The following is a 26958-nucleotide window of genomic DNA, read 5'->3' as shown; positions in this document are numbered from 1 at the left end:
ATGTTCAAGCCAGAACTGATACGTACTACTCTCTTTTGTTGGCAGCTTTCATCGGTGTGTGTAAGACTTCTGTCCAGGCACACCGCCGCTGGCCGGCTTTATTTTCCTCATCTCTTCATGTATGATCGGGATTTACTATACGTATTTTAGTGTATGTATGCACAATGTATCGTTTCAATTCATGATGGACCGAACAACGTACGCAGTTTGCTGCCGTGCCTATTTTATAATGACTAATAGGCCTCTGTGTGAACACTTATGTCCATCTGTGTATATTACTATTGTATTGTTTTGTTACAGGATTTATACTTCAAGAAATTGACTCTCTTATGATAATATTCACATAAACAAATGATAAGTATAGTTTAAAGGGCAATTATTACAATAATATAGAAGTTATCTTCAGCAAATGTTGTAAATTACGAATTGTTTCTGATTTCCAAAGTGTGTCTGTCAGGCTCATTATGTCCGCTGACGTGGAAATTGAATTCCAATTTGACATCAAATGGTACGGATTGTCCTGGCGTAAATATCTGAGGATTACGGGAAAACCGCTGGCAGGTATATAACTATCTATGTGGTAAGAAATGTCCTCAAAAATCAAGTGGTACGAAATGCCCAAGACACCCCCACAGGGGGGGGGGCGTGGAGCACAAGAATCCGGCACCTTACTTGGGAGCCACGCCCTACTCTGTTGACAAGTTACACTTGGAATTTTACTCCCTGTTATTCGTAAAGAAATAATTTTTCGGCTTTCCTATTAAGAAGACACTGCCTAAAAATCTGTGATCCCCACGTTTGGTAATCCCCTTAAAATTACCGGTGCACAGAAACCTTAAAACTCGCTTCATCGAACTTGGTTTACAAAATGAAAGTACTTTTCTCTGCAGAAGCTGAGAGAGAGAGAGAGAGAGAGAGAGAGAGAGAGAGAGAGAGAGAGAGAGAGACACACTTTCTCCTGTATAATAAAATGGTACGTCGGGTTTGTTCACAATACTTTTAGCCTTTATACTACGGTGCCACGGACAGAAGTGGGAAGAATATTCACAGCACGAAGACAGTAACAACTAATAATAACTCATCCATAACTATAACTGAGTCCGACTCGTTGGCTGAACAGTCAGCGTACTGACCTAGGTTCAGAGGGTCCCGGGTTGAATTCCCGGCCGGGACGGGGATTTTAACCTTAATGGGTTAATTCCAATGGCACGGGGGCTGGCTGGGCTGGGTATATGTATTGCCTTCATCATCATTTCATCCTCATCACGACACGCAGGTCGCCTACGGGAGTCAAATAGAAAGACCTGCACCTGGCGAGCCGATCCCGTCCTGGGATATCCCGGCACTAAAAGCCATACGACAATTTCATTTTACTGTAACTGAGACAGCCAGACTACAACTCTGCCATGTGCAAGCTCTGCAGGAAAGTTAACAAGCCTGACAGTTCGGAGGAACGTGCATACAGTAACATGATCACATCAGTGTCATGTCGCCGACGAATGACCAAGATGCTGTCAAGGGCGTAATGTTAGGACCTGCAGGGTCTGCAATGCAGGCGGGCCCGAGCTTTTAAGGGGCCCCACAGATTCTCCGAAAAATAGTAAAAATTATAGCCTGTCACTCCGCACGAAAATGATTAGGCGGGTTTGTAGAATCAGTAGAATTTCTTTTTTACAATTTGTACGTAGAGGAATGACCACTTAGTTGCATCTAGCAGCAGTTTACTGTGTTGAGTGTAACACAGCACAGTTGTAAACAATGCTTGCCCTTGCCGTCTCTCGCAACACTGCGACACGTTCCTCAGAAAAGACCTGCACCAAATTCTTTTTAAAAATAATTACAGCAATGAAAATTGATATAAAAATATTTTAGTAAGAAAATGATGCTTTCTTGACGTGTACTGCACCTGAGATCGTATTATGCACAAACTTTATACAAAAACTGGTACCGGAACTCTAGCCTAACGCGCTCTATCGGAGCGATCAGCTGCCTATGATTGGCCGTTTATTAATTCACTTAGCCTCCTTAGTGAGAGAACTTGTTGCTGAAAGAGCTAAAAAGCTATTTACATGAAACTTCAGCAGCGTAACTTTGGATATCGAAGGTATAAAATAGTACAATTGACGTTTCACAACAGAAGGTATCCAGGCACCTCAATTTAGATTTCACGGTATATTAATGTATGGCTTAAAACAACCGTCTAGGGCCGATGACCTTCGATGTTAGGCCCCTTAACCCGCCATCGGTATCGTTGTCCTCAGTTACGCGAAAGGTAGCGTGTATAGGGCCTCCCTAACATCGGCTTGGTATATGATTTTAGTTGTTATACGGGCTCTTCTCGGCAGTTTGAATAAATTATACTAGTATTTAGTTATTTAGTGTGTATATATATATATATATACATACTTACATATTTGCATATATCCACAATTGCTTATTACCTAATTATTTGTTACTACAATTTCGACTCGTACACTGTTTTCGTTCTTTTAGAAGGTAATTATAATTTTGTTTTATCAGACTGGTTTTATGTTAACCATTTATATAAATCTACATAACTATTACTAAATATTATCAAAAGTAACAAAAATCCTTGGCATTACAAATACACATTACAGTACAAAACAAATGTTATCATGATTTGTAAACCTCATTATTTTGTATCATTGTCCTGTTCACTCATTTCTTTCAACTTCTTGCGAAAAACATTCACTGCATACTACTTTTGTTAGTCCAGTGTGCTCTTTGCATATTGAGCGTTTGCAAGTATCACAGCGAGCTGACGTAAATTGTTTTCTTTCGGACTGGGCAGTAGGCACATCTTGGTTTCCGGCCGGGAACGTCTGAAAATATATACAGTAAATACCATAGCTCTTTTTTTGGTAATTATTATAAACAAGTTTTACAAAGTGTTCAATTAGATACTTGTAAAAATGGAGAAGTGAAAACTTTTAGCAATAATTACCTGGGGCTGCTGGTGTCGCATTTCTGACGGGAAGTTCTTGTCCAAGGATATTTTTGATGGAATGTATGAGACTAATCGGCAGGACATCGACGGAAGCACGTCTCAACAAATGTGGCTTTACGATTTCCAGGGCAAGATTTGTGATGTATTTTCTTCGTGGAATCGAATCTCCTGTATTAGAGAAATAAATAATCTGGGCATTGACAGTAGCCAGATCCAAAAGACCACAGAAGACTGCTAAAGTCCATCTGTTGTTTACCCTCTTCACGCTATAGTCTTTGTTCTTCCTGTCAACAACATCAACTCCTCCTTTCGTAAAGTTGTAAAATGTAATGACCTCCGACTTGTTGACATCTCCGGTCGCTGGGTCGATGGTATCATCATTATGTAAAGTGGACAGCATAAGAACATTTTTCTTTTTCTTGGGAACGTATGAAACTAATAGCGTGCTATTAGGTTCTTTGCCGAATGCAAATATACTACTTCCAAGAGGTCTGTTCTTGACATTCAAAAATTCTGGTGGCAATTGAGGTTTGTTTTTTCTTACTGTGCCAATTATTGTCATTCTATGGTGAGTAAAAGGTCATTGGCAAGTGGAACAGATGTATAGTAATTGTCCATAGTGATGTTCCTTCCTGACTGGTCAATTGGTTGAATTAGCCTCTTCACAACAGCGGATGCAGAATTGTCTGTAGCGTAAGCTAGTTGTTTATCGGGATAAATTTCCATATTTACAGTAAGAAAGGTCCTGGCATCAACCAAGGCATAGATTTTTATCCCGTATTTGTCTGCTTTGTTACTAATATACTGACGAAATTTACATCTTCCTCGGAAACCTTCAAGAATTTCATCAATAATTACGTATTCCCCAGGTGTATAGCTTGAAATACAACTACTGACGAAAATATCAAAAATTTGTCTAATAGGGGCCAGGTTGTCAATTATCGTACGAGCATTTCGAGTACGTTTGTCATCAAACCGAATAGCTCTGTACAACTGGTGAAATCTTTTTTCAGTCATGACTCCTCTAAAAAACTCGGGAGCTGTATCATTAGTTTCCCATATTTCTGATGTGTTTAGATGATTGCCTTTCTTCACACCTAACATATATAAAACACCAGAAAGGGCTAATAGTTCATCAAAATTGGTTTGTGGACAGTTCTTTTTACCATTTTTTATAAGAATTGGCCATTTAAGAAAGGTGGATATTTGTGAATGAAACAATCTCACTGATTATTTCATTAGGGAAAAAAAACTTTCCAACAATCTACAACTGCTTAACAATTTTTTGCATTACCCTTGACAGCTGGTAATTTACTAACTATATTTTGGCTTATAGTTTTTCCTTTCTTATTCGTTTGTTTGTGTACGTACTATTTCGTGTATTTATCCTTTCCAATGTACGGAAGTCCAGTGGGAGCATCACTTAGACAGTCAGATGCAAAGCCTTGTTCGTCATAATCAGTAAATACATCGTCCTCTTCGTCAATCCAGTTCAAAATAAGAGATTCACTAGGCCTATTAGCCATTATAATTTCACTGTGACACTTTTCACTAAAACATTACACCAGCACGGAATGCGCAAAAACTGTGACACCAAAGGTATCGAGGCTAGAATGCGCCTATACACTGCCTGTGACGCGACCGGTATCGTAGCGAGGCGCGGACTAACACTCCAGACAGAAGGCACTTCCCCCACTCCTCCACGTGACACGTGTGCGTGAATCATCGCTTAACGAAGCAAAACATGTGACTCATACACTCATTTGAGAATACCTGAAGTTTGAAAAGTTTGAGTCTTGAACCAAAAAACTTTTCTTAATAAGGAATGCTTTTGTTAGGGGCTACCTAACAACGATACCGATGGCGGGTTAAAACAATAAGCATCATCAAGCAAAACAACCGTATATCAGCAGGACTATTTGCTAACTTTTGCGCTAAGTCAAACTTATTCGTTCTACTGTTGATACACATTTTAATGCCTGGCAGACACTAGCTATGAGGAATCTAGATACTTCCATAATCGCATAGTGGTATAGGCCACAGTCACCAACTCTCACCTCCGCTCATCTCCTTCTCCAAAACAAATATCCAGGACTGAGAGACGACGTCACCGTCTACGAGGCCCGCCTCCCCCTTCATTTCAGGGGAGGAATGAAAACATTTAGTAGTAGTAGTAGTAGTAGTAGTAGTAGTAGTAGTGGGCCTGTCGTTTCACAGATTATAAAAATAAAATTAAAGACCTTCCGTATGCCTCGATTGATTGCAATAAAAAGGGTTGTGACTTTGGTGCAAATTGAAGTCAGTAGCGTGAGTTAAGTACGGCACCTTGCTATTTTTATAGTTGGGTCTCAGAATACACGGATGAATATACCTATTCAGTACGGCAGTGTATTACTCTCTCGCGTTCTGCTGTTAACGCCCGTCACGTGAAATCTTAATCTCACACTAAACATATGCTCTCCTTTGCCTACAATATACAGTACCTATCAAAATAATCCAAACTTGGTGATTTCCGTGTTTTTTTAGTTTCCTTCATTGCTGCTGTAGGAAGGATTACTCAAGATCAGGAAATATTTGTTTCAGTCCTTACAACACATTGCGATCGAATCGGCTCGGTACAACTCGTCTGGTTTCAAAATCATACAATGTCACTCTCCTTGTTTGTTAGTGGCTTTACGTCGCACCGACACAGATAGGTATCATGGCGACGATGGGATAGGAAAGGCCCGGGAGTGGGAAGGAATCAGCCGTGGCCTTAATTAAGGAACAGCCGCAGCATTTGCCTGGTGTGAAAATGGGAAACCACGGTAAACCATTTTCAGGGCTGCCGACAGTGGGATTCGAACCTACTATCTCCCGGATGCAAGCTCACAGCCACGCGCCTCTACGCGCACGGCCAACTCGCCCGGTGAAACGTGTATCGTCTATAATCTGTGATAGTAACTATGATAGTATGATGACTAGTTTCGTCGAGCTTTGCCCATAGAGATAAAAATATTTTCCCCACACATTAATGCTAAATTAATTAAAATTTGCTGTATGGCTAGTGAATGAATATTTATTTAATAATTGTAAAAGTTAAAGATGTGCAGTAACGAACTCGATTTCCCTTATCCGACTGCTGCTACTCGGGTGCTTGCCAGACTCGCTCAACAAAGACGCAGTTGTTTCCAACTTCCTCACTATATCCAGTATCGTGTCTCTCTTAGAGGAGGATTGCGCACACCATATTCTCTCCTGAACACCCTTTCCGTGACTACGATTGACTTTGTAATCCAGTAACTTAAAAAAAAAAAAAAAAAAAAAAAAAAACACGCGCTGTGGCAATGTGTACTGCATTTTGAACGAAAGCGCGGTAAATCAACAAGCAAGCCAGCAACAAGCAAAACTGAGGAAACAATTGATGCCAAACAAACCAGACAAATAATAACTTGCGTATGGTATGCACACGTTGGTAAGTTTCTTCATATCTGCTATCAGACGGAAAATGGGTTGTTTTGAAAACCACCCCATGTATGTTTCACAACTTAAACTATGTGAGGTTTCTCAATACAGCTAATATTAATGGAGACATTTGCCATTTCCTGTTTTGGCCTGCTTAATAATGCTACGTCACTGTATACTAATCAAATAGTATACAGCCTAGTGCATAAGCTGGTTATCGCTGAACAAAAACACTGATTTCGAGAAATTCTGTTCAGCCGTCTTCTTGTGACATCGTAAAAAACAAAAATTGAACAACATATTTTCGACTTTAGTATTCCTAATCCGAGATTTTTAAAAAATGTAGTAGCACTGCCTTCGTGATGTATATTACAAAGGCAGTGGTAGTAGCATGAGACGAATATGTGATGTGTACATACATTATAATTTCATGTATATGTTTACACATACACTGCACCTTTATCACCCTCATTCTTCCAAAACATACGCGTGACCATTTCCAAATCGTCACAAAGGAGGACACCGAGCTGAATTCAATCACTGATCAGCACCATGAAAAGCTATCTTCGACAATATCTTAGTCACACTTCTTCACCAGTATTTTGTAAACATATATAAGGCCTATATACAGTATATATCATAATTTCAAAGTAGTATTGGAAAAGATAATGAATTTTGAAACCTACGGTGGGAACATAATTTAACTATTAGGAAAAACAAATTGCAAAAGAAGTTAAGCTATTCCTTTCTTACTATTTACACACCACATTCCTTTTGTATTTTTATACTGAACTTGCCGTCTCCGGGAAGTTTTGCTGTTGTTCAGGACATCTTTGTACAGACTTAACACTCGCTTACAGTCCTCGGATCATGTCTCGAAAGTCGAACATATCCTGCTTGCATTCTTTCCGTGATATCCTTCAATAGCATCAACATTATGTCAACATCTCAATTTAATTTTAACAATCATTTTCAGACATGCTAAATTATATCCATATGAAGTAAGAGTTTTGTCATTGCTTAGAATTTAAAATTTCTGCATCGGCCGTGTTCACAGTAAAAAGGAAATGCAATTTGTAATTTTCTGCCATCTCTGTCTGTCTGTATGTATGCATACATGTACATTAGGAGAAAATGGCAGAACGGAATTTAATAAAAATCGGTATGTAAAGTTGGGGAATGAGGTACTACAATATAACTATGCATCATTTTATTCATGCTGAGTGAAATGGTAGGTAATTTAGGAGAGACTAGGCTGTTTACAAGTATCTATGTTGGTCCTATTGATACTTACTTACTTACTTACTTATCATATGGCTTTTTGCGGCGGGAGTGTCCTATCGATAAACACTCATAACACAAGTTATAGATAATTCAATTTCTTTTTTTTTTTTGCTAGTTGCTTTACGTCGCACCGACACAGATAGGTCTTATGGCGACGATGGGACAGGGAAGGGCTAGGAGTGGGAAGGAAGCGGCCGTGGCCTTAATTAAGGTACAGCCCCAGAATTTGCCTGGTGTGAAAATGGGAAACCACGGAAAACCATTTTCAGGGCTGCCGACAGTGGGGTTCGAACCTACTATCTCCCGAATACTGGATACTGGCCGCACTTAAGCGACTGCAGCTATCGAGCTCGGTGATTCAATTTCCTATAATTTGTCTTGTACAGACGCTAAGCATCGCTAACATGGAAATACTGTTCAATCGTGTTAACTGGCGATGGTAGCGCTTTTGTCGTGATTGTCTTACGGTGAAAAACCGTGTGGTCATCAGCCCATTTCGACAAGGAAATCGGTAAGGGTGATTTCCGACAAAAGAGTGGCGTTAAAAAAAGTTGCAAAGTTTGGGCTGGGAAGATTTGGGAGAAAGGAGACGAGCTGCTCGATTAAGTAGTTCCGAGCTGTCAGTGGAGAGATGGCGTGGGAGGACATCAGCAGACGAATAAGTTTGAGTGGTGTCTTTAAAAGTAGGAAAGATCACAATATGAAGATAAAGTTGGAATTCAAGAGGACAAATTGGGGGCAAATATTCGTTTATAGGAAGAGGAGTTAGGGATTGTAATAACTTACTAAGGGAAATGTTCAATAATTTTCCAATTTCTTTGCGATCATTTAAGAAAAGGCTAGGAAAACAACAGATCGGGAATCTGCCACTTGGGCGACTGCCCTAATGCAGATCAGTAGTGATTGATTGATTGATTGATTGAATACAAATCGTGAAGGAACGTCATGAAACAAGGAAGGTCTCTCATTACACTGGATGCCCTAATATCACAGAGTCGGAAGAAAACTAAATATGAAGGCCTACAATATCAAAAAGACCATTCAACTGAACAACAATAACATTACATTGACTAATATTTGTTGTAATGTTCTTTGCCTCTTCTGCTGCCACTCGTCTCAGATTACCGCTTCGTGTCCAGTAGAACAGTCTGCTTGAATACTGGCGGGAAGTATTAGATAACTTTCCTTTTTATCATGGCATTCCTCTAGTTCATAACCTACATGTTCTGATAACTACCGGTACACGACACACTGGTTCATCATAGTATTCCAGCTATTCGATCCCTGATATGAGGCGTTGCTAGGAATCGGAATCAACGGAAAACGGAAGAGCTGTCTTCACCGCTGTCTGAACGGGCCACCAACTCTGGCGCTTGGCATTGTTAGAACGCCAGCGTAGTACTGTTTGTGAAGTGAGAAAGTATGCCGTATTTCATTTGATCGAGCATTTCATACGACAGCAATGCTGTTAAACGCGCCATTCCAGTCGGTTAATATTGTATGCTGACAAGAATACTCACGTCATTGTAATGAGTAATGACTTATGTCGAGTTCAGTTTTCGTATTTGTCTGTTACAATATTGCAGCAGAATGGATGGCTGGGTTTTGATGAAACTTCGTATTTCAGCTCATGATAAGGTCGAGTAGGACGTTTTTCTTTTTTTTACTGTTTTCGGAGAGCTATAAATTGCTTCCCTCTCCCGCCCTAAAAACAGCAGGAGGTGTTTCCGAAGGTAACTCTTATGATTTGGTTTTACACGAAAATAGCCCATGGCGATTTTTTTGTTCTATACATTTTTCCGATTCAGCCCAAAATAAGGAAAACATCAGTGGCAATCGTGTGAAAGTTTAAATCCAAAACCAGTAACAAACTCTATAAACTGTAGAGAGTTCGAACCCCACTGTCGGCAGTCCTAAAGATGGTTTTCCGTGGTTTTCCATTGTTACACCAGGCAAATGCTGGGACTGTACCTAAATGAAGGCCACGGCCGCTTCCTTTGAATCAATAACTATATATATATATATATATATATATATATATGGAAATGCAAAGGGCCACAGAGAGCGAGGAAGCGAGTAAGTCACGACAAGCCTCTGAAAGGGGCAGGCAAGCCCATTAATGTACCGGTACCTCAAAATCTGGAGGAAAGTATGAGGGGCGAGGGGGGGAACATGTATCATGCACATGCTAAGCGATTGTCCAGTCAACGACGAGTACTACAGCTATTTAATAGTAACTGATAACCGAGCTCGATAGCTGCAGTCGCTTAAGTGCGGCCAGTATCCAGTAATCGGGAGATCGTGGGTTCGAGTCCCACTGTCGGCAGCCCTGAAGATGGTTTCCCATTTTCACACCAGGGAAATGCCGGGGCTGTACCTTAATTAAGGCCACGGAAGCTTCCTTCCACTTCCTAGGCCTTTCTTATCCCATCGTCGCCATAAGACGTGTGTGTCGGTGAGACGTAAAGCAAAAAAAAAAAAAGTAACTGTCCTATCAACGACATTTACGCACTAACAATTAACCCTTGCAACATGCCTAAGAATCATTTTCGGATCCTATTCATTCTGAATATTTAATAATAATAATACAATGTTATTGATTTTACGTCCCATTACCTACTTTCACGGATTTCGGAGACGCCGATGTGACGGTATTTTGTCACGCAGGAATTCTATCGACACGAGGCTGACGTATGTGAGCACCTTCAAATATCACTAAACTGAAAACCGCCAATTTCAGCTCAGAAGGCTACTCAGCCCGGCACAAACTTAACTTAACGAGGGATTTTAAAACCATACATATTTCATTCTCTAAACATGCCCTTTTCAGACATTCTACATATAACGTATAATGAAATAATTATTCTTTTCTATAGTGAATATCTACCCCTTAGTCTCGTTTCTCGACGCAAGATCGGGTATGAGGCGAGATGTATTATATATGTCATGTTTTACGGCCGGATGTCCTCCCTGATGCAAACATCAGCAAAGGAGGACACGAATGATGATAAATTAAATTGGGTAAGGAGATGGAGGGAATCAACTGTGACCTATGAATATGAACTGTCCCAGCATTTGCCTGGAAGTGAAAATGTGAAACCACAGAAAACCATTCTCAGGCCAGCCAACAGTAGGGTTTGAACCCATGCGTCTCCCGAATGCAGAGCTTGGCTCCATAGCCACAAAACGTAAACACGCGCGACCACTCCGCTTGGTTTCTTCTGTTCTATCGCAATAATTATTAGTTTGAAATGAAGTCATGAAAGACCCCATGTTTGCTGTATGTCATTGTTTGAATTTTTGTGCATATTATTTCCTATTTCTATCGTATATCATTACATTAAGATTTGTAAACAATATTGTTGCATTATACTGTCATTATCGATATTTTTTCTTCATTTTGGAAAGGCAGCGGTTATTCAATTGTGCTTCAGTTGTGTATTGAGCCTTGACATTGCAAGTTCTAATAAGGGAATGAGAGAACAACAGAATTACGAAAAAGCACAAATTGTGAAGAAAAGAAATTTGAATGATATCCCAGCAACATGAATAGGAAAGTCAACTAGCAGCAATGGAAAGTTCATTTGTCAAGAATATTCCATAGTAAGGGCGTTTAATAAAATGTGTGACTCAAATAAGATGGACTCAATCGACAGTGATTCGTAGTAATGGATACTATAATAAAATGATTAAAAATTCTTTGGAAATAGAGCATTAGTCATGTAATTAAGATATCAATACACATATATTTATAACACTTTGAATAATTTGTTGATGGCACATAAAATAATTGTGTAGAATGTTACAAATTCAATAAATTCGCCACACAGAGACCAAAATAAAAATCATTCATAATTACTACAAAAATTATACACAGCATATGATTTCAAAGCAGATATGCTGCGAGAGTTAAAACCTTACCAACAGGTAGACAAATCATCCGGCGGAAGGTAACATCGGATGGAGGAATACAGGCTCGAAAACCGGCCATCTGGCTATCCTACTAACGTGTTTATACACTCAAAGTCTCATTTCGAACGTACAGTTTATTTGCACATGTATTTTCATTTTAGTCTGAGGAAGAAGTGAAGGATTTATGACTTCTGTACCGAATCACGAATACTAAACGAATCACTATTTTGCAGTATGCTTCAATCGAATAGGTTTTCATTGCGACAGAAAATAATATATACACAAAATGATAATGATTACACATAACAAACTATTGTTTTTGACATTTGTCGCTTGACACAAGCCAAAGCAAAATGTAGCTTTCACTAAAATCTGTCCCATTTATGGCTGTGGCAGCATGGAAGCTGCTGAGGTATGGGTGGTGATTGATGAGTTATGCCGTTCGGAGCACTACTAGTGCGTCCCAATGTTATGAAAAGTGCTACTCATAAGACCGGTAGTACCACAATAGTACTTCCTGAACAATTTTTTAAAAATTTACGATGTTCTTTATATCGTACCGACACAGCCAGGTCTTATGGCGACGATTTTTTGACAGCTGCAGTCAGTTAGATTCACAATAACAAGAGGATCTTGGAAACAAAATTAGCTTGAATACTTTTTTTCTGAGAATTCTTTTTTATGTAAAGCTATTCAGAATACAGTCCCAAATATTTAATTTAACGAAGTAGTCTAGTAGGCCTAAGTTCATTTATGAACTATGTATATGACAAACTGAAACAGACCTCAGTAAATAATAAAAAATGCCTACAGCAGATCTCAAACAATGCTAATATTATTAAGTCGGCTTAATCTGGAACGCAGCTGCACCCTCAAATCGAGGGAGGTCTCATTCCCCCCCTAACGTATATGGTCCAGGCGACTTCCAGCGTTCTCTCTTTTTATGTGGAGAAGAAATTAGGAACGGCTAAACTAGAAACCAAGAATAAACGAGATGTTGCTCGACATTCACGTAAAGATGAAAATAGAAAACCGCGGCAAATAGTTTCAAAAACGACTGACAGTGAGATTCGACCTTCGTTTTTTTTATTTTAGCAAGTTGCTTTACGTCGCACTGACACAGATAGGTCTTTCAGCGTCGATGGGACAGGAAAGGGCTAGGAATGGGAAGGAAGCGGCCGTGGCCTTAAGGTACAGCCCCATCATTTGCCTGGTGGGAAAATGGGAAACCACGGAAAACCATCTTCAGGCCTGCCGACGGTGGGGTTCGAACCCACTATCTCCCGAATACTGGATACTGGCCGCACTGAAGCAACTGCAGCTATCGAGCTCGTTTCGAACCTTCGTGTAACCCGTGTCTGACACGTCGGACTAGAGACCGCCGTGCTTTTAAAGCGCTGTGCTAAACCACTTGGAATTATTATTATTATTATTATTATTATTATTATTATTATTATGCAAGCATTCAAGGCAGCAGGCCCTTGAACGAGTATTCTTCCTTAGATGTAAATTTCTACAGTAGGCCTAGCCTACAACTTCATAAATATAGGTAATTATAATAAAACATTCAAACACAAATTTCAATGAAGATAAAGTAGACCTATATTACACTAATTAGAAGAATGTGTGGGTCAGTCCACTAGCTTAATGAACCCCCGTTGCAATACTGACAGAAAGCACGTATTCAGGTTTCATTCTGTATAGAATAGTTGTTTTGAACCATATGACGGAAATGATGTAAGGTGCGGTCTGGACTCACGAGTCTTGGAAACGAGAACAACGCAGAATGAAAACTACGCCTCGACAATAGGAAGAACGGAGGGCGACGGGGACGAACAAGAGTTCCAGTTAACCCTACTCTCCGTCCACTAATGTAGTCTTGAATTACTAGTCACGTAAACGAGAACAGCGCAGAAAGGAAAGTTACTAACATTTCCTTGGACAAATACCCTTGGACTTCTTTAATAACTTCTTTAAAACATGCTATTCTATGAAAATAATGGCAATGGTGATACCACAGTCTGACTGTGGTGATACTTACAAGACAGAGTCTTCCCAAAAGCGAAACTCAGCAATTTCCAGCACAGGCGATGACACAAGCTTCATTGAGACTGGGAACGTCAGTGACGTATAAGCGTAGTTCCATAGTGCAGCCTATAGGTGACAGGAGCAAGCACAAGTTTGTTTTGTCACAAGCGGCAGGCCGACAGCTGTTCCAGATGTGTGTGGGATTCGGAGTAGTAGATGTTACAGGAGTTTCCATTGCAGTACCAATTTTAGCCACAAATGGCAAGACACGTGCATACACTGGTCATTTAGATTCTTAAAATAATAAAGTTCCATGATACACTTGAAAAGTTAAGACTGAACCAGAGTGGGGAAATTGAAAGACTGTAGAATTGGTTGTCTCTCATATCATTCCTGCAAGTTATCGGTATCTGAAAACAACCAAACTTGGATTAAATGTCTAATAATAATAATAATAATAATAATAATAATAATAATAATAAACTACGTAAGTAGCATTCCATATGAAAACAGACGGAAAAAAAGAGTAGTTTTACATTTTGAAGTAATATCTTAGAAAAATAAAGAGGTTGAAGGTATTCATTGCATTAAATATTGAATGTGGTAGATTTTTCAGACATAAATATTATGAGCAAACTATTAAAGATAGGACTTTCATGTTTTTACCATTATAAAGATAACCCTACATAGAATACAATAATAAATATTTTGGAAATTGAGTTATTTATGAACATGGTCTGAAAACATAATTATTATATATCACTGAATTCTCCACATTAAAAAACTATTTTGATAGCCACTACAGTTTTCTCTTCAAAGAAGGACTGCGTTCAAACAACTTGGGAGTCTTCCTGTCACTGTATGGAAAGTTACTTTATTTGTTCAGTTCTTGAAAGTCGCACCTGTACTTATGCAAACCTCCACCATGTGCAAACCCAAGGTGTAGGTGCAAACCTACACGAAGTGCAATCTGCACACTAGAGTTTAACACGCGCCACATTGCCTCCCGCTTGTTGGATAGCGCACATGTTTGTAGGGGGAGCTCACCCTCGCCATAAGTCTTTATTCATTTTTTGTTGTTGTTATATGTCATTCACAGACCCATAAAGCTGACAACACACGTTATTCAACTGCTGAAACTAAAAGCACTGATGCATTCAGATACTGTTTACATTGTGAAATAAAAATAAAATTAACATTTTCATTATTATCTCAATACCGCGAATAATCCACATGACTTAGGCTACATATTACCACTAAAAAGCCTTTATTCAGAATGATTAACTTTTGAACCAATAATAGCAAACGTGTGCAATCTGTTCTTAATTACAGAGTAATTGTAGGAGAATTTTCAGAATAAAAGTTGAAAAATGTATTTCAGCTGCAATCATACACACTGTAGTCATCACACCATATCCCGTGACGTTCTCCGAAGTATATTCTCGTAAATGTTATTGATTTCATTCCTAATAGTCTCACGGAGTTCAGCAAGCGATCGCGGTATATTCGTGTATACTCTAAAGAAGAAGAAGAAGAAGAAGAAGAAGAAGAAGAAGAAGAAGAAGAAGAAGAAGAAGAAGAAGAAGAAGAAGAAGAAGAAGAAGAAGAAGAAGAAGAAGTCCGGAGAGGTTAGGTCAGGTGATCTGAGAGAGGGAGTTTACTAATCAATACATACATACATACATACATACATACATACATACATACATACATACATACATACATACATACAGACATTACCATTATAGACTGTTTTGCCTTTCAGCGTTCAGTCTGCAAGCCTCTGTGAATTTGCTAAACGTTGCCACAATCCTCTATCTGTAACTAGCGCTGTGGCCTCATTTAGTTCTATACTTCTTATCTTTAAATCGTTAGAAACTGATTAACCATCGTCGTCTTGGTCTCCCTCTACTTCTCTTAACCTCCATAGCAGAGTCAATCATTCTCCTAGCTAACCTATCCTCCTCCATTCGCCTCACATGACCCCACCAACGAAGCCGGTTTATGCGTACAGCTTCATCCATCGAGTTCATTAATAAAAATTAGCCTTTATTTCCTCATTCCGAGTATCCTCCTGCCATTGTTCCCACCTGTTTGTACCAGCAATAATTCTTGCTACTTTCATGTCTGTTACTTCTAACTTATGAATAAGATATCCTGAGTCCACCAAGCTTTCGCTCCCGTAAAGCAAAGTTGGTCTGAAAACAGACCGATGTAAAGATAGTTTCGTCTGGGAGCTTACTTCCTTCTTACAGAATACTGTTGATTGCAATTGCGAGCTCACTGCATTAGTTTTACTACACCTTGATTCAATCTCTCATACTATATTACCATCCTGGGAGAACAAACAACCTAAATACTTGAAATTATCGACCTGTTCTGGCTTTGTATCATCCATCTGACATTCAATTCTGTTGAATTTCTTACCTACCGACATCAATTTAGTTTTCGAAAGGCTAATTTTCATACCATACTCATTGCACCTATTTTCAAGTTCCAAGATATTAGACTGCAGGCTTTCGGCATCATCTGCCATTAAGACCAAGTCGTCAACATAGGCCAAACTGCTTACTACATTTCCACCTAACTGAATCCCTCTCTGCCAATTTATACCTTTCATCAGATGATCCATGTAAACTACGAACAGCAAAGGTGAAAGATTACAGCCTTGTCCATCCCCTGTAAGTACCCTGAAACAAGAACTCATTATACCATCAATTCTCACTGAAGCCCAATTGTCAATATAAATGCCTTTGATTGATTTTAATAATCTACATTTAATTCCATAGCCCCCAGTATGGCGAACATCTTTTCCCTTGGTACCCTGTCATATGCTTTCTCTAGATCTACGAAACATAAACACAACTGCCTATTCCTCTCGTAGCATTTTTCGATTACCTGGCGCATACTGAAAATCTGATCCCGACAGCCTCTGTGGTCTGAAACCACACTGGTTTTCATCCAACTTCCTCTCAACTACTGATAGCACCCTCTCTTCCAAGATGCCAGTGAATACTTTGCCTGGTATACTAATTAATGAGATACCTCGATAGTTGTTGCAATCCTTCATGTTCTCTTGCTTATAGATAGGTGCATTTACTGCTTTTGTCCAATCTAACGGTACCATACCAACACTCCATGCTAGTCTTACTACTCTACGAAGCCATTTTATCCCTGCCTTCCCACTATACTTCACCATTTCAGGTCGAATTTCATCTATTCCTGCTGCTTTATGAAAATGGAGTTTATTTACCATCCTTTCCACTTTATCAAGAGCAATTTCACCAACATCATTTTCCTCCTCCTCATGAGCTTGGCTGTTCGCATCACGACCAGGAAGATTTCCTTTTATGTTGAGAAGATGTTCAAAATATTCCCTCCACCTCTCCAGTTATTCCCTGGGATCTATTATGAGTTCACCTGAATTACTCAGAACACTGTTCATTTCCTTTTTCCCTCCTTTCCCAAGATTCTTTACTACTGTCCAGAAAGGTTTCCCTGCTGCTTGACCTAGCCTTTTCAGGTCATTACCAAAATCTTCCCACGACTTCTTTTTGGATTCAACAACGATTTGTTTCGCTCTGTTTCTTTCATCTACGTGCAATTCTCTGTCTGCCTCGGCCCTTGTTTGGAGCCATTTCTGATAAGCCTTCTCTTTACGTTTACACGCTGCCCTCACTTCATCATTCCACCATTTTCCATCATTTCCCCATCTTTACACACAGTTGTCCCTAGGCATTCCCTTGCTGTTTCTACTACAGCAACCCTGTTTGCCACCCATTCTCTTTCTATATCCTGAACCTGCTTACTGTCTACTGTTCGAAACTTCTCACTAATCATATCCATTACTTCGGTACTTCTGTCTAATTTCCTCGTGCTGTAGATTTTCTACCCTTATTCGTTTGCAGACAGATTTCACTTTCTCTATCCTAGGCCTTGAGACACTTAGTTCACTACAGATCAGATAGTGGTCTGTATTATCGAAAAATCCCAGGAAAACTCATACATTCCTGAATTCGAAGTCGGTTCAGATATACCACAGTCTATTATGGATCTGGTACCCCTAGCCTCCCATGTGTAGCGATGAATAGCCTTATGCCTGAAGAATGCATTCGTAACTGCTAAACCCATTCTAGCACAGAAGTCCAGCAAACGCTTCCCATTCGCATTAGTTTCCATATCTTCCCCACATTTACCAATCACCCTTTCGTATCCTTCAATTCTATTTCCAACTCTCGCATTGAAATCGCCCAATTGCACTGTTTCGGGGTATTTGTGGATCGCAGAGTTGAAAGAAGGTGCCGGGACGAATGGGTCTAACTACAATGTCAAATTTAGTTAAAACTTAAACCGAAGGTTATATTTTCAAAATTCAAAACTTCACAATTTACAGGTACAAGTAGCCAACATTAAACAAGTTTAGGAACGACAAAATTGGTGGTATAAACAGATCGTGGGCTTCAAGCCCTCACGTAACTTTTCCTGAGCTCCTAGCTCAAATTTACAATAGGAGCACAATTTTTACGCAAGGGCAGATCTTCCCTAATACATGGAGCACTTGCTCCGTAAATTACAATATCAAGCCTCCCAGAGGCACCTTTACAACATTTGAAAAAGAGCTAATGTGCTCTCAGATTTCCAACCCTACTCAAGGCAACATAGCATGAAAATCTGATAAGCTCTGGCCTTACAAGGCCCTATTTACAAGTAGAAATCTAATTACACAGAGGTATCTAGTACCCAATCTACAGGGCCTTATTGAAAAAGAACATGTTAAATAAACGGCCCGAATACAATTTGAAGGGAGTCGAAGAATGAGCAACAACAGCAAAAAAAGAACCTATAGGGCACTTGGCCGACAAAACAGGGGCTATTCCCAAACTGCTGAGGTTGCCCGGATGGAAATAACTTTAACACATTGCGGAAACAAAAGCGTGGCACCTCAAACCAAGATGAAGGGGAGCTCGAGAGGGTATATCACTCTCTATCCCCGATTAACAGTTAAAGATTTTATGAAGTTATTACATTAGCCGGCAGAAAGTTACATTTTTAGAACAGAAGGTTACATAATTGGTAATTCGGACCTTTCCCTCGGGTTAAACTGCGGAGCTAGCAAGAAAGAAAGAAGGAAAGAAAGAAAGAAAGAAAGAAAGAAAGAAAGAAAGAAAGAAAGAAAGAAAGATGTTATGTGGCCATTACCTGGTAGAAGTTCTAGCAGCTGACGAAGAGGCCTCCCGCCTCCTGCTTGACACATACACTCAGTAAGATGACGATCAATTGACCAAGAGACGTGAAAATTCGCAGTTTATAAACCCCCGGGGAAAGTTCGAGACCATTCAAGATTAAACTAGCCACACCCTCTCGATGTTATTGGTTAACTTACAAGTTGCACTCAAAATCGAAGAAGAAGAAGAAGAAGAAGAAGAAGACTGTGATTGGTAGAAAATTAATTACAGAAATTATTGATTGGTTGGATTCAAAACTGGCGGAAAGAAAAGATAAATATTGCCAACCCAAAAATAAATGAACATCAATTAGTAAAAAAACTTATGAATACAAAACTTCTTTAAATCACCAGGGTGCATGATTATAGTTTTTAGTAGTGACATCTGTGGAAGAATGTCCAAACTTCTTGATGAATGGCAAACAAAATGAGTAGAAATACAGTCACTTCAGGAAACTTCACAATAACAAAATTACATCAGATTTTAGTGGTGACATCTTCTGAGTAAAGTTTTAAGTTGGTGTAGTTTCAATTTCACGGTTTCACCAATAGAGGAGTTTTCTAGGCGCTAGATTCAAATGCGCGGCGTTGGGGTGTACCTCCCGGTACAAGCACTATCCTATCCTTGCTGCTGACCCTGACCACGATGTCACTCAATGCTTCATAAAACTTGTCAACTTCATCCTCATCTGCACCCTCACATGGTGAATACACTGAGACTATTTTTTTTAATTCCTCCAACTGACAAATCTACCCACATCATTCGCTAATTTACGTGCCTAACAGAAACTATGTTGCATGCAATAGTATTCCTGATAAACAGCCCTACCTCATACTCTGCCCTTCCTTTTCTAACATCCGTCAAGTACACCTTATAATCTCCTATCTCTCCCACGTTATCTCCCCTTACCCGAATATCACTTACTCCTAGCACATCCCAATGCATCCTTTTGCTGACTCAGCTAGTTCTACCTTCTTTCTTCCATAAGCCCCATTAATATTGATAGCTCCCCATCGAATTCCATTTCGGTCGCCAAGTTGTTTCCAAGGAGTCCCTCGCCTGTCAAACGGGAGTGAGACTCCATTACTCTCATAGGTCCGAGTCTTGCATAAAATGTTCTGAGATCGGTAAATTCATGAAGCAGGATGCCACCCTACTTACACATAGTCCAAGTGAGGATCTCTTCTCTAACGGGTTATGGACCACCGGTTGATTGTATAGTCCTAGCTGCGTGAGCACAAGGAGGGCCATGACTCAGAATATGTTCGAGATACCCACTCCCTTTCCATAGCAATTGGTATCCCGACTCTCAGGACCACTTACTAGGCCACTAAGCCGTTGCCCATGGTTCACGAACTAGGACGTGACTACAGTAACCCACACCATGAACCACTAATTATATTATTTATTTATTTATTTATTTATTTATTTATTTATTTATTTATTTATTTATTTATTTATTTAGATGAAAGCTGGCTACAAGTTTCAGGGAATCGTTACTTGTCTACCACTGAACGAGGCAGACGAACCTTGTTTGTTTACATCGACTGATGACCATATCGCGAGTAGTTTACCCTGCACGATTCTAGGATAGGCGTTATAGCCTATGCTTCTTATATAGAAAATGAGTGGCAGGGGTCTGTGCAACAATATTATTTTAATGATCTTCATCGGAAAAAATTTAGACATTGAATTTCAGTCTATGGTAAGAGGCTCTACATTCAAAGTTCCTTTTAACAATTCTCTTTATTTGATGGCTTTATTCACAGAAATACGTGTACAGATCATCTTCAAAATTCCATGATGACGAAATTAAATGTTCATGGGGGCATCTAGTTTTATGTTTTATTGTATTTATGCAAACGCCAGCGAGTAGTTTTACTTAACTATAGTATCTATTAGACACACGAATAAACTACGAGATACATATATTTATGGAATTCGAATCCTAGTGACGTGACGATTAATTTCAAAAATCCCAATTGTATTGACCGGGATTCAAATCTCGGCCGTCATGGCGCGAAGGCTAGAGCGTCAGATTTTAGTTCTCCGCTACCGCTATGGTCAGATAACGAGCCTACTGCTAGAATGAACAGAGACTCGTAAATGAACGAGTCAGGAGATTCTAACCACAGTCATTGCTGCTCAGTCAAAAGTGAGCGATATTTGAACACTGCTGTGTGTGTCAACGTAAACTCTATGAGAGATTCGGTACACCCACTCAGTGGGTGATGAAACTGCGAGTTCTTGGCTGGTTTCTGCTTCACGTGTGTGTGCAGTGATGGCACAAAGAAGAAAGTCGTACACTTTTAAGGTGTGCCGAGAGCTAATGCATGTGCCAGCAGGGTACGAGAAAGCGAGTCACTTGAACTTCGCGTTTCCGAACTGTTCGATTTTGGCCATACTCGTTTTACTCTCTGTGAACACACAGCAATAACAGTTCGGTAGATTCATTTGTTCAGTAAAGATGAGCGTCTTTTCGAGTTTGGCTCTTTCACACGCACGTTGGTGAGAGTAGGCCAACTCGAGCAGGACCTTTCTCTTAAGCCGCGTATACATTTGAGCATTCGCCCCGAATGAGCATGCGTTTGCCCAGTTTTGCTCAGATGAGTACAGGGCGAACCGAATGGATCCGCATGCCTCAGCCCGATCCGAATGTTGTCGGTACCTCAAAGTGAGCACGTGCTCTGTTCGTGCTCAATGTGGACGGTTGATGACGAGTGGGGTAGGCCGAACAGTATGAGCCGACTGCTTCCGCTATGCATATGCGATCTCGCTCATGCAAGTGATGTGAAGGAAGAGTGTGAAATATTATTTCGTTGAAATGGGATTGTCCCAGGATAATTCTCTTATCCTCCTGGGGTACTACCACAAGTATCCCGTTCTATGGAACCCCAAGGACGAGTTCTATTACAATACCTTAAAGGACGATGCTTGGAGTGAAATTGCTGCCCTCATGCAATTTCCAAAAGATGAGTGCCGCAAGAAAATTGAAAGCCTCAAGGGGTCCTACCGGAGGGAAAAGGCATGAATGAAAAGAAGCAACATGACTGGATCGGGTAAGTACTGCAGAGTTTCTTTGTTCTTGCAGCTGTGTTAAACAGAATAAATAAATAAATAAAACTAAACTACCCGAACTTTTGAGATCAATTACATTTGCTTCATCACATTAATGCTGTTTCAGGACAGGACGAAGCTTACAAATCCAAATAGTTTGCGTTCAGTGCGATGGCGTTCCTGGACGAGAAAACTGAACCACGTGGAACACTCAGCATAAGTTTTGAAACTTATTCACCATTGTAGCCTCAGGTCAGGCAAAACACTAGACTACACCTAAACACAGACGGTGTTCTCGGTCCGCACGAGGTCCGAACACAGTGGAAACTTGCTCAACAGATTGGCATGCGGGTCGTGCTTGTGCGCTCCCCCATCGGCAACGCATGCTCATTCGGGGCGAATGCTCAAGTGTATACGCGGCTTTATAAAAGAGTGAACTAGTCTACACATCGTTTTGCACAGCTCTAGAGAAGGCATTGACGATCTCATCGTGTTGTTATGAATTTTAAAAATGATGGATATTATTTAGATTCAGTCGAATTTCTCTCCTGGTGAATCTTCTAATTGGTCTAATCATTACTATTTGCCTCTTTCGCACGGCGAACAGAATAGGTTCCTACCTATGAATACGTCCATAGCAGAGGCGCTCAGGCTGGGCATTTCGTCCCGCGGGTGGCCAGCGCTGTAAGTGGGCGGGTGGGCAGGCGATAAGCGTATGTTATTCAGCCACAGTGACGTTGTGGTTACGTCACAAGCCGTGAAGGTTGGGCGAAGTTCTCCCCTCTCCCGTTATCCCCGTCACTCTCGATCACTGCAGCGATACACGAGTTTGAAATGAACGAAAGAGGGCATAAATCCACGTCATTTTCAATTTACATTGGAAGAAATAAGTTATTTATGTTCATTGCAGTTTATGTATTCTGACCGGATAAAATAAAGAGGCCTAAAACCTCAAATATTTCTGTAACGTAGATAGATAGATAGATATTGGTGGCGAAGTTAGAGCTCAAGGTCCTCTCTTACACTTAACCACTAGATGAGTATACATATGCATAACTTATAATTTCGAATACAAATAAAACAAATATTATTATTATTAATAATAATAATAATAATAATAATAATAATAATAATAATAATAATAATAATAATAATAATAATAATAATAATAATGAAAGAATCCTTAATTTTAAACTACACAAAATAACATACACTTAAACGATGTAACTGCAGTAATCCATTCATTCATCCCTTCATTCACTCAACAATTATCCAGCAAGTTAGCGGAATCTACCCAGCAAATGCTCGCGGCAAGCCACTTTAAACTTGCGATGAGAAGGAGTGTCTCTAATGTTCGCAGGTAGCGAATTCCATGACCTAGACACAGAGATTATGAAGAAGCGGTTGTACACAGCAGTGCGCTTTACAGGTATGGCAAGAGAGGAGCCAGATCTTGTATTATGTTCATGATAGGACGAGAGGTAAGAAAAAGATGAAGACAGATCGTCGGGAGTATTAGTGGAAAGTACTTTGTGCAAAAGTGATAGCATGTGAAGTTCGCAGCGCTAGTACACTCGAAGCCACGGCAGCTCCTTATAATAAGGTGATATATGAGCATCATATCGCAGATTAAAGATATATATCATGCAGCTGTTCAGGTTCCAGTCCAGTTTCTTGTTACTGTCGCAGGTTATTTCAGTCAACACAGTGTCACAGTAGTCAAATATAGGTAGTATAAGAGAGCGAATTATTTGTACTTTAAGTCGAACAGAGAATTAGCGAACCGTTTCGGGGGATATAAGCATTTATCTATTTTATTGCATGTGCTTATCACCTGTTGAATCCAGTTTAGAGTCTCAGTCATGATAATTCCTAAGTTGGTCACTGAAGTAGAGTAGGATATGATTTTATTGTTTAAAATTATTGGGGAGGGAATAAAGGTTTCTACTGGTACTGATAATAATTTGAGTCTTATTTGGGTTCATTAATAAACTGTTTTTATTTGCATAGTCACTAAGATGTTGAAGGTCGGAATTTATTTTAGTAATTGCACTTACAATTGAATTACAATTTTCAGTATTAAATTTTAAGAGGTGTTATAGAAGCATTTCTAATATAATACCAGGTACAGAGTTAAGGTGGATCAGCTGTGGCTTGTGATTGCTTGGGTTCAAATTACCTGATAAACTCACCAACAATCCAATCATGTTTACCAGGAATAACATCAGTTAATTTATTTCAAGGCATACCATACATCTATTTGGAAGATAAATTTACATTGTTGTTGTACTTTACTGTAATCTTGGATAGTAAATATCTGTGTCCTCACTTGTGATGAAACTCCCTCGCTAGCTATTACCATTGGGCACCTGATACGTTTTAAATAATATTTTCAAATTCAGTAAACAGGGAAATTCAAACAATACTACACCACTGTGCAAAATCAAGCAGTAAACTTGTTGAATTATGTACATTTTGCTGAATGAATAACAGGAATATTACATTTTAAGAAATGGAAATACTGTCATTCCCACTGGCTACGAGGAATTGTAAATCGTAGCTTGTACGCTTAAACCCTGTACCTTCGTAAACTGTAACAAAAAATAGAACGCACTAATTTTTTTGAACGAATGAACATACGAAAATAAAACTGACAGTTTATATCGAGCGCAGTATGAATCAAACCCGAAAATCTTGAAAATGCCGTTTTCCTTCCGATTAGAGCGCATTTCGCTGAGAAGTGGAGGAGAGCTTCGTAATGACAATCGAACGTCTCTGTTCCCTTCCCTGCAAAGTGCGTTCGCTCTCACGCTTCACTGTGACCCTATGCTTACTACGTAAGCTGCCCGCATTTACGACACGTCAACCCGGCTGCACTGAACTAGCCTCAATGGACGCCCAGCTGAGCACCTCTGGTCTATAGTTTCGGAGCCATACATGAAACGGTGAGCGTTATAAAAACATGAACGTTTTACAATTGACATAACTTCTAGACAACACGTGCGACGATAGCGTTCAATATTCCATTTTGAAGAGGAAGGACGATAGTGTTCAATATCTCATTTTAAAGAGGTAGGGCCAATGTATCCAGCAACAAGCGTCTGACTTCGGTATGACGTCTTCTGGTGATGCAATAGTGAAAAATCTCTAGGTACTAAAATCGCCATGCCGCGCGGCTGTTGGTATACCTAGTTCTGGACTTCGACGTGGTAGCTCGTCGTATGATGTGTCGTTTGATTCGTCTAATTGAAATTTACAAGAATGTAGCAAAAAATACACACAAAACTGAAAATCTGAGAAAAGTGTGGTGCGAAGAAGCGAAAAAAATGTATTTTGTAAAATATTGGGACATATGGCTTGAAAATGATCGAACACCAAATAGTCCAAAATATCGAGAATGTTTCTTAACAAGTTAAGAGGGCCGAGCGTCGTGAGGGGAGTCCGTGCTGCTGGAGCCGCAGCCGAGCGCTTTACGTCGCACCGACACAGATAGGTTTTATGGCGACGATGGGACAGGAAAGGGCTAGGAGTGGGAAGGAAGCGGCAGTGGCCTTAATTAAGGCACAGCCCCAACATCTGCCTAATGTGAAAATGGGAAACCACGGAAAATCATCTTCAGTGCTGACGACAGTGTGGTTCGAACTCACTATCTGCATACAGCTGCGCGCCCCTAACCGTAGGACCAACTCGCTCGGTCCGGGCACACCGAGTGCTCCAGTAATGGAACATCACTTGGAACTCATGGTTTTGAAAGTGTGTAAATTTGTTCAATATTAAAACATCAAGAAGAGCCTCCGTAGCTCAGGCGGCAGCGCGCCGGCCTCTCACCGCTGGATTCCGTGGTTCAAATCCCAGTCACTACATGTGAGATTTGAGCTGGACCAAGCGGAGGCGAGACAGGTTTTTCTCCGGGTACTCCGGTTTTCCCTGTCATCTTTTATTCCAGCAACACTCTCCAATATCATTTCATTTCATCTGTCAGTCTTTAATCATTGCCCCAGAGGAGTTCGACAGGCTTCGGCAGTATGAACATGTCCCATCATTCATTCCATTCCTGACCCAGTCGAATGACTGGAAACAGGCTGTGGATTGTCATTTTAATTAAGACATAAAATACACAGTTCAAAAAATTAGGGGAACATGTTTTTGAACGTATGACATGCTCCACAAAACAATACCTCACACCCAGGTATATTACCAAATAAACCTTTATTCTTTACCGTTGAAGTATACAAAAGAACATCGAAGGATTCTCGTTCATTTTCAGAACACAAACGGAAATGTCTAAATAGGGGCGGAAACAAAGTGATAACAGTCCTCCAGGGTGGATTGTTATCACAGTCGGAGAGCCTCAGTATGGTTTATGTCCTCAACGAGCATTTATCATAGCTTGGCACCTACGTGGCATGCTCCGTACATGTCGACGGAGGTCACGTTGCGGTATCAGGTCCCATTCTTCAATGAGAGCCTGTTCGAGGTCTTGAAGAGCCTGTGGTGGAACAGGACGCCCACGAACACTTCTGTCAAGCCTACCCCACACATGCTCGATGGGATTAAGTTCGGGAATCACTGCTGACCATTCCATCTCTTGAATGTCCAGTTCTAAAAGACAGCTCTGGTGATGCGCGCTACATGAGCCCTGGCATTGTCATGCATGGGTACGAATTCAGGGTTAGCACCGGATGCAGCAACCAACACATGCTGTAGCAGCATCTGCTCGATGTACCACGGACGACGACAAGATCCGTACGGCCATCAATAATGATGCCACCCCACACCATCACAGAACCTTGTCCGAATCGGTCGCTTTCCGGACAACATTTGGCATGTACTGCTCACCACGGCGTCTCCATACACGTTGACGTCCATAACGCTGTGTCAGGGGAAATCTGGACTCGTCTGAGAACAACACAAATCTCCATTGGCGAAGTTGGCAGTTGACGTAGGTACGGGCAAACAGAAGGCGAGCTGCGCGATGTTGCTGCGTTAAACGGGGCACTCGAACAGGACGTCTGGGTCGTTAGGACACTTCTCTTAACC

The 26958-nt window shown here is 40.3% G+C and overlaps 1 protein-coding gene across 2 annotated transcripts in view; it reads right to left on the bottom strand.

Annotated features, from left to right (window-relative positions):
• LOC136876202 (uncharacterized) overlaps positions 1-26958 on the bottom strand; it is a 105889-nt gene that overhangs the window by 47455 nt on the left and 31476 nt on the right. For both annotated transcript variants that reach the window (XR_010860549.2, XR_010860550.2), the window contains exon 3: positions 13650-14046. The gene's annotated coding sequence lies outside the window, so the exon portion shown is untranslated. The remainder of the gene's footprint in view (positions 1-13649; positions 14047-26958) is intronic.

This window comes from Anabrus simplex, chromosome 6 (assembly GCF_040414725.1).
Source record: "Anabrus simplex isolate iqAnaSimp1 chromosome 6, ASM4041472v1, whole genome shotgun sequence".
In the NCBI taxonomy this organism is placed as follows: domain Eukaryota; kingdom Metazoa; phylum Arthropoda; class Insecta; order Orthoptera; family Tettigoniidae; genus Anabrus; species Anabrus simplex.
The sequence above is the reverse complement of the archived record's forward strand: the minus strand, read 5'-3'. Positions and strand labels throughout refer to the sequence as shown.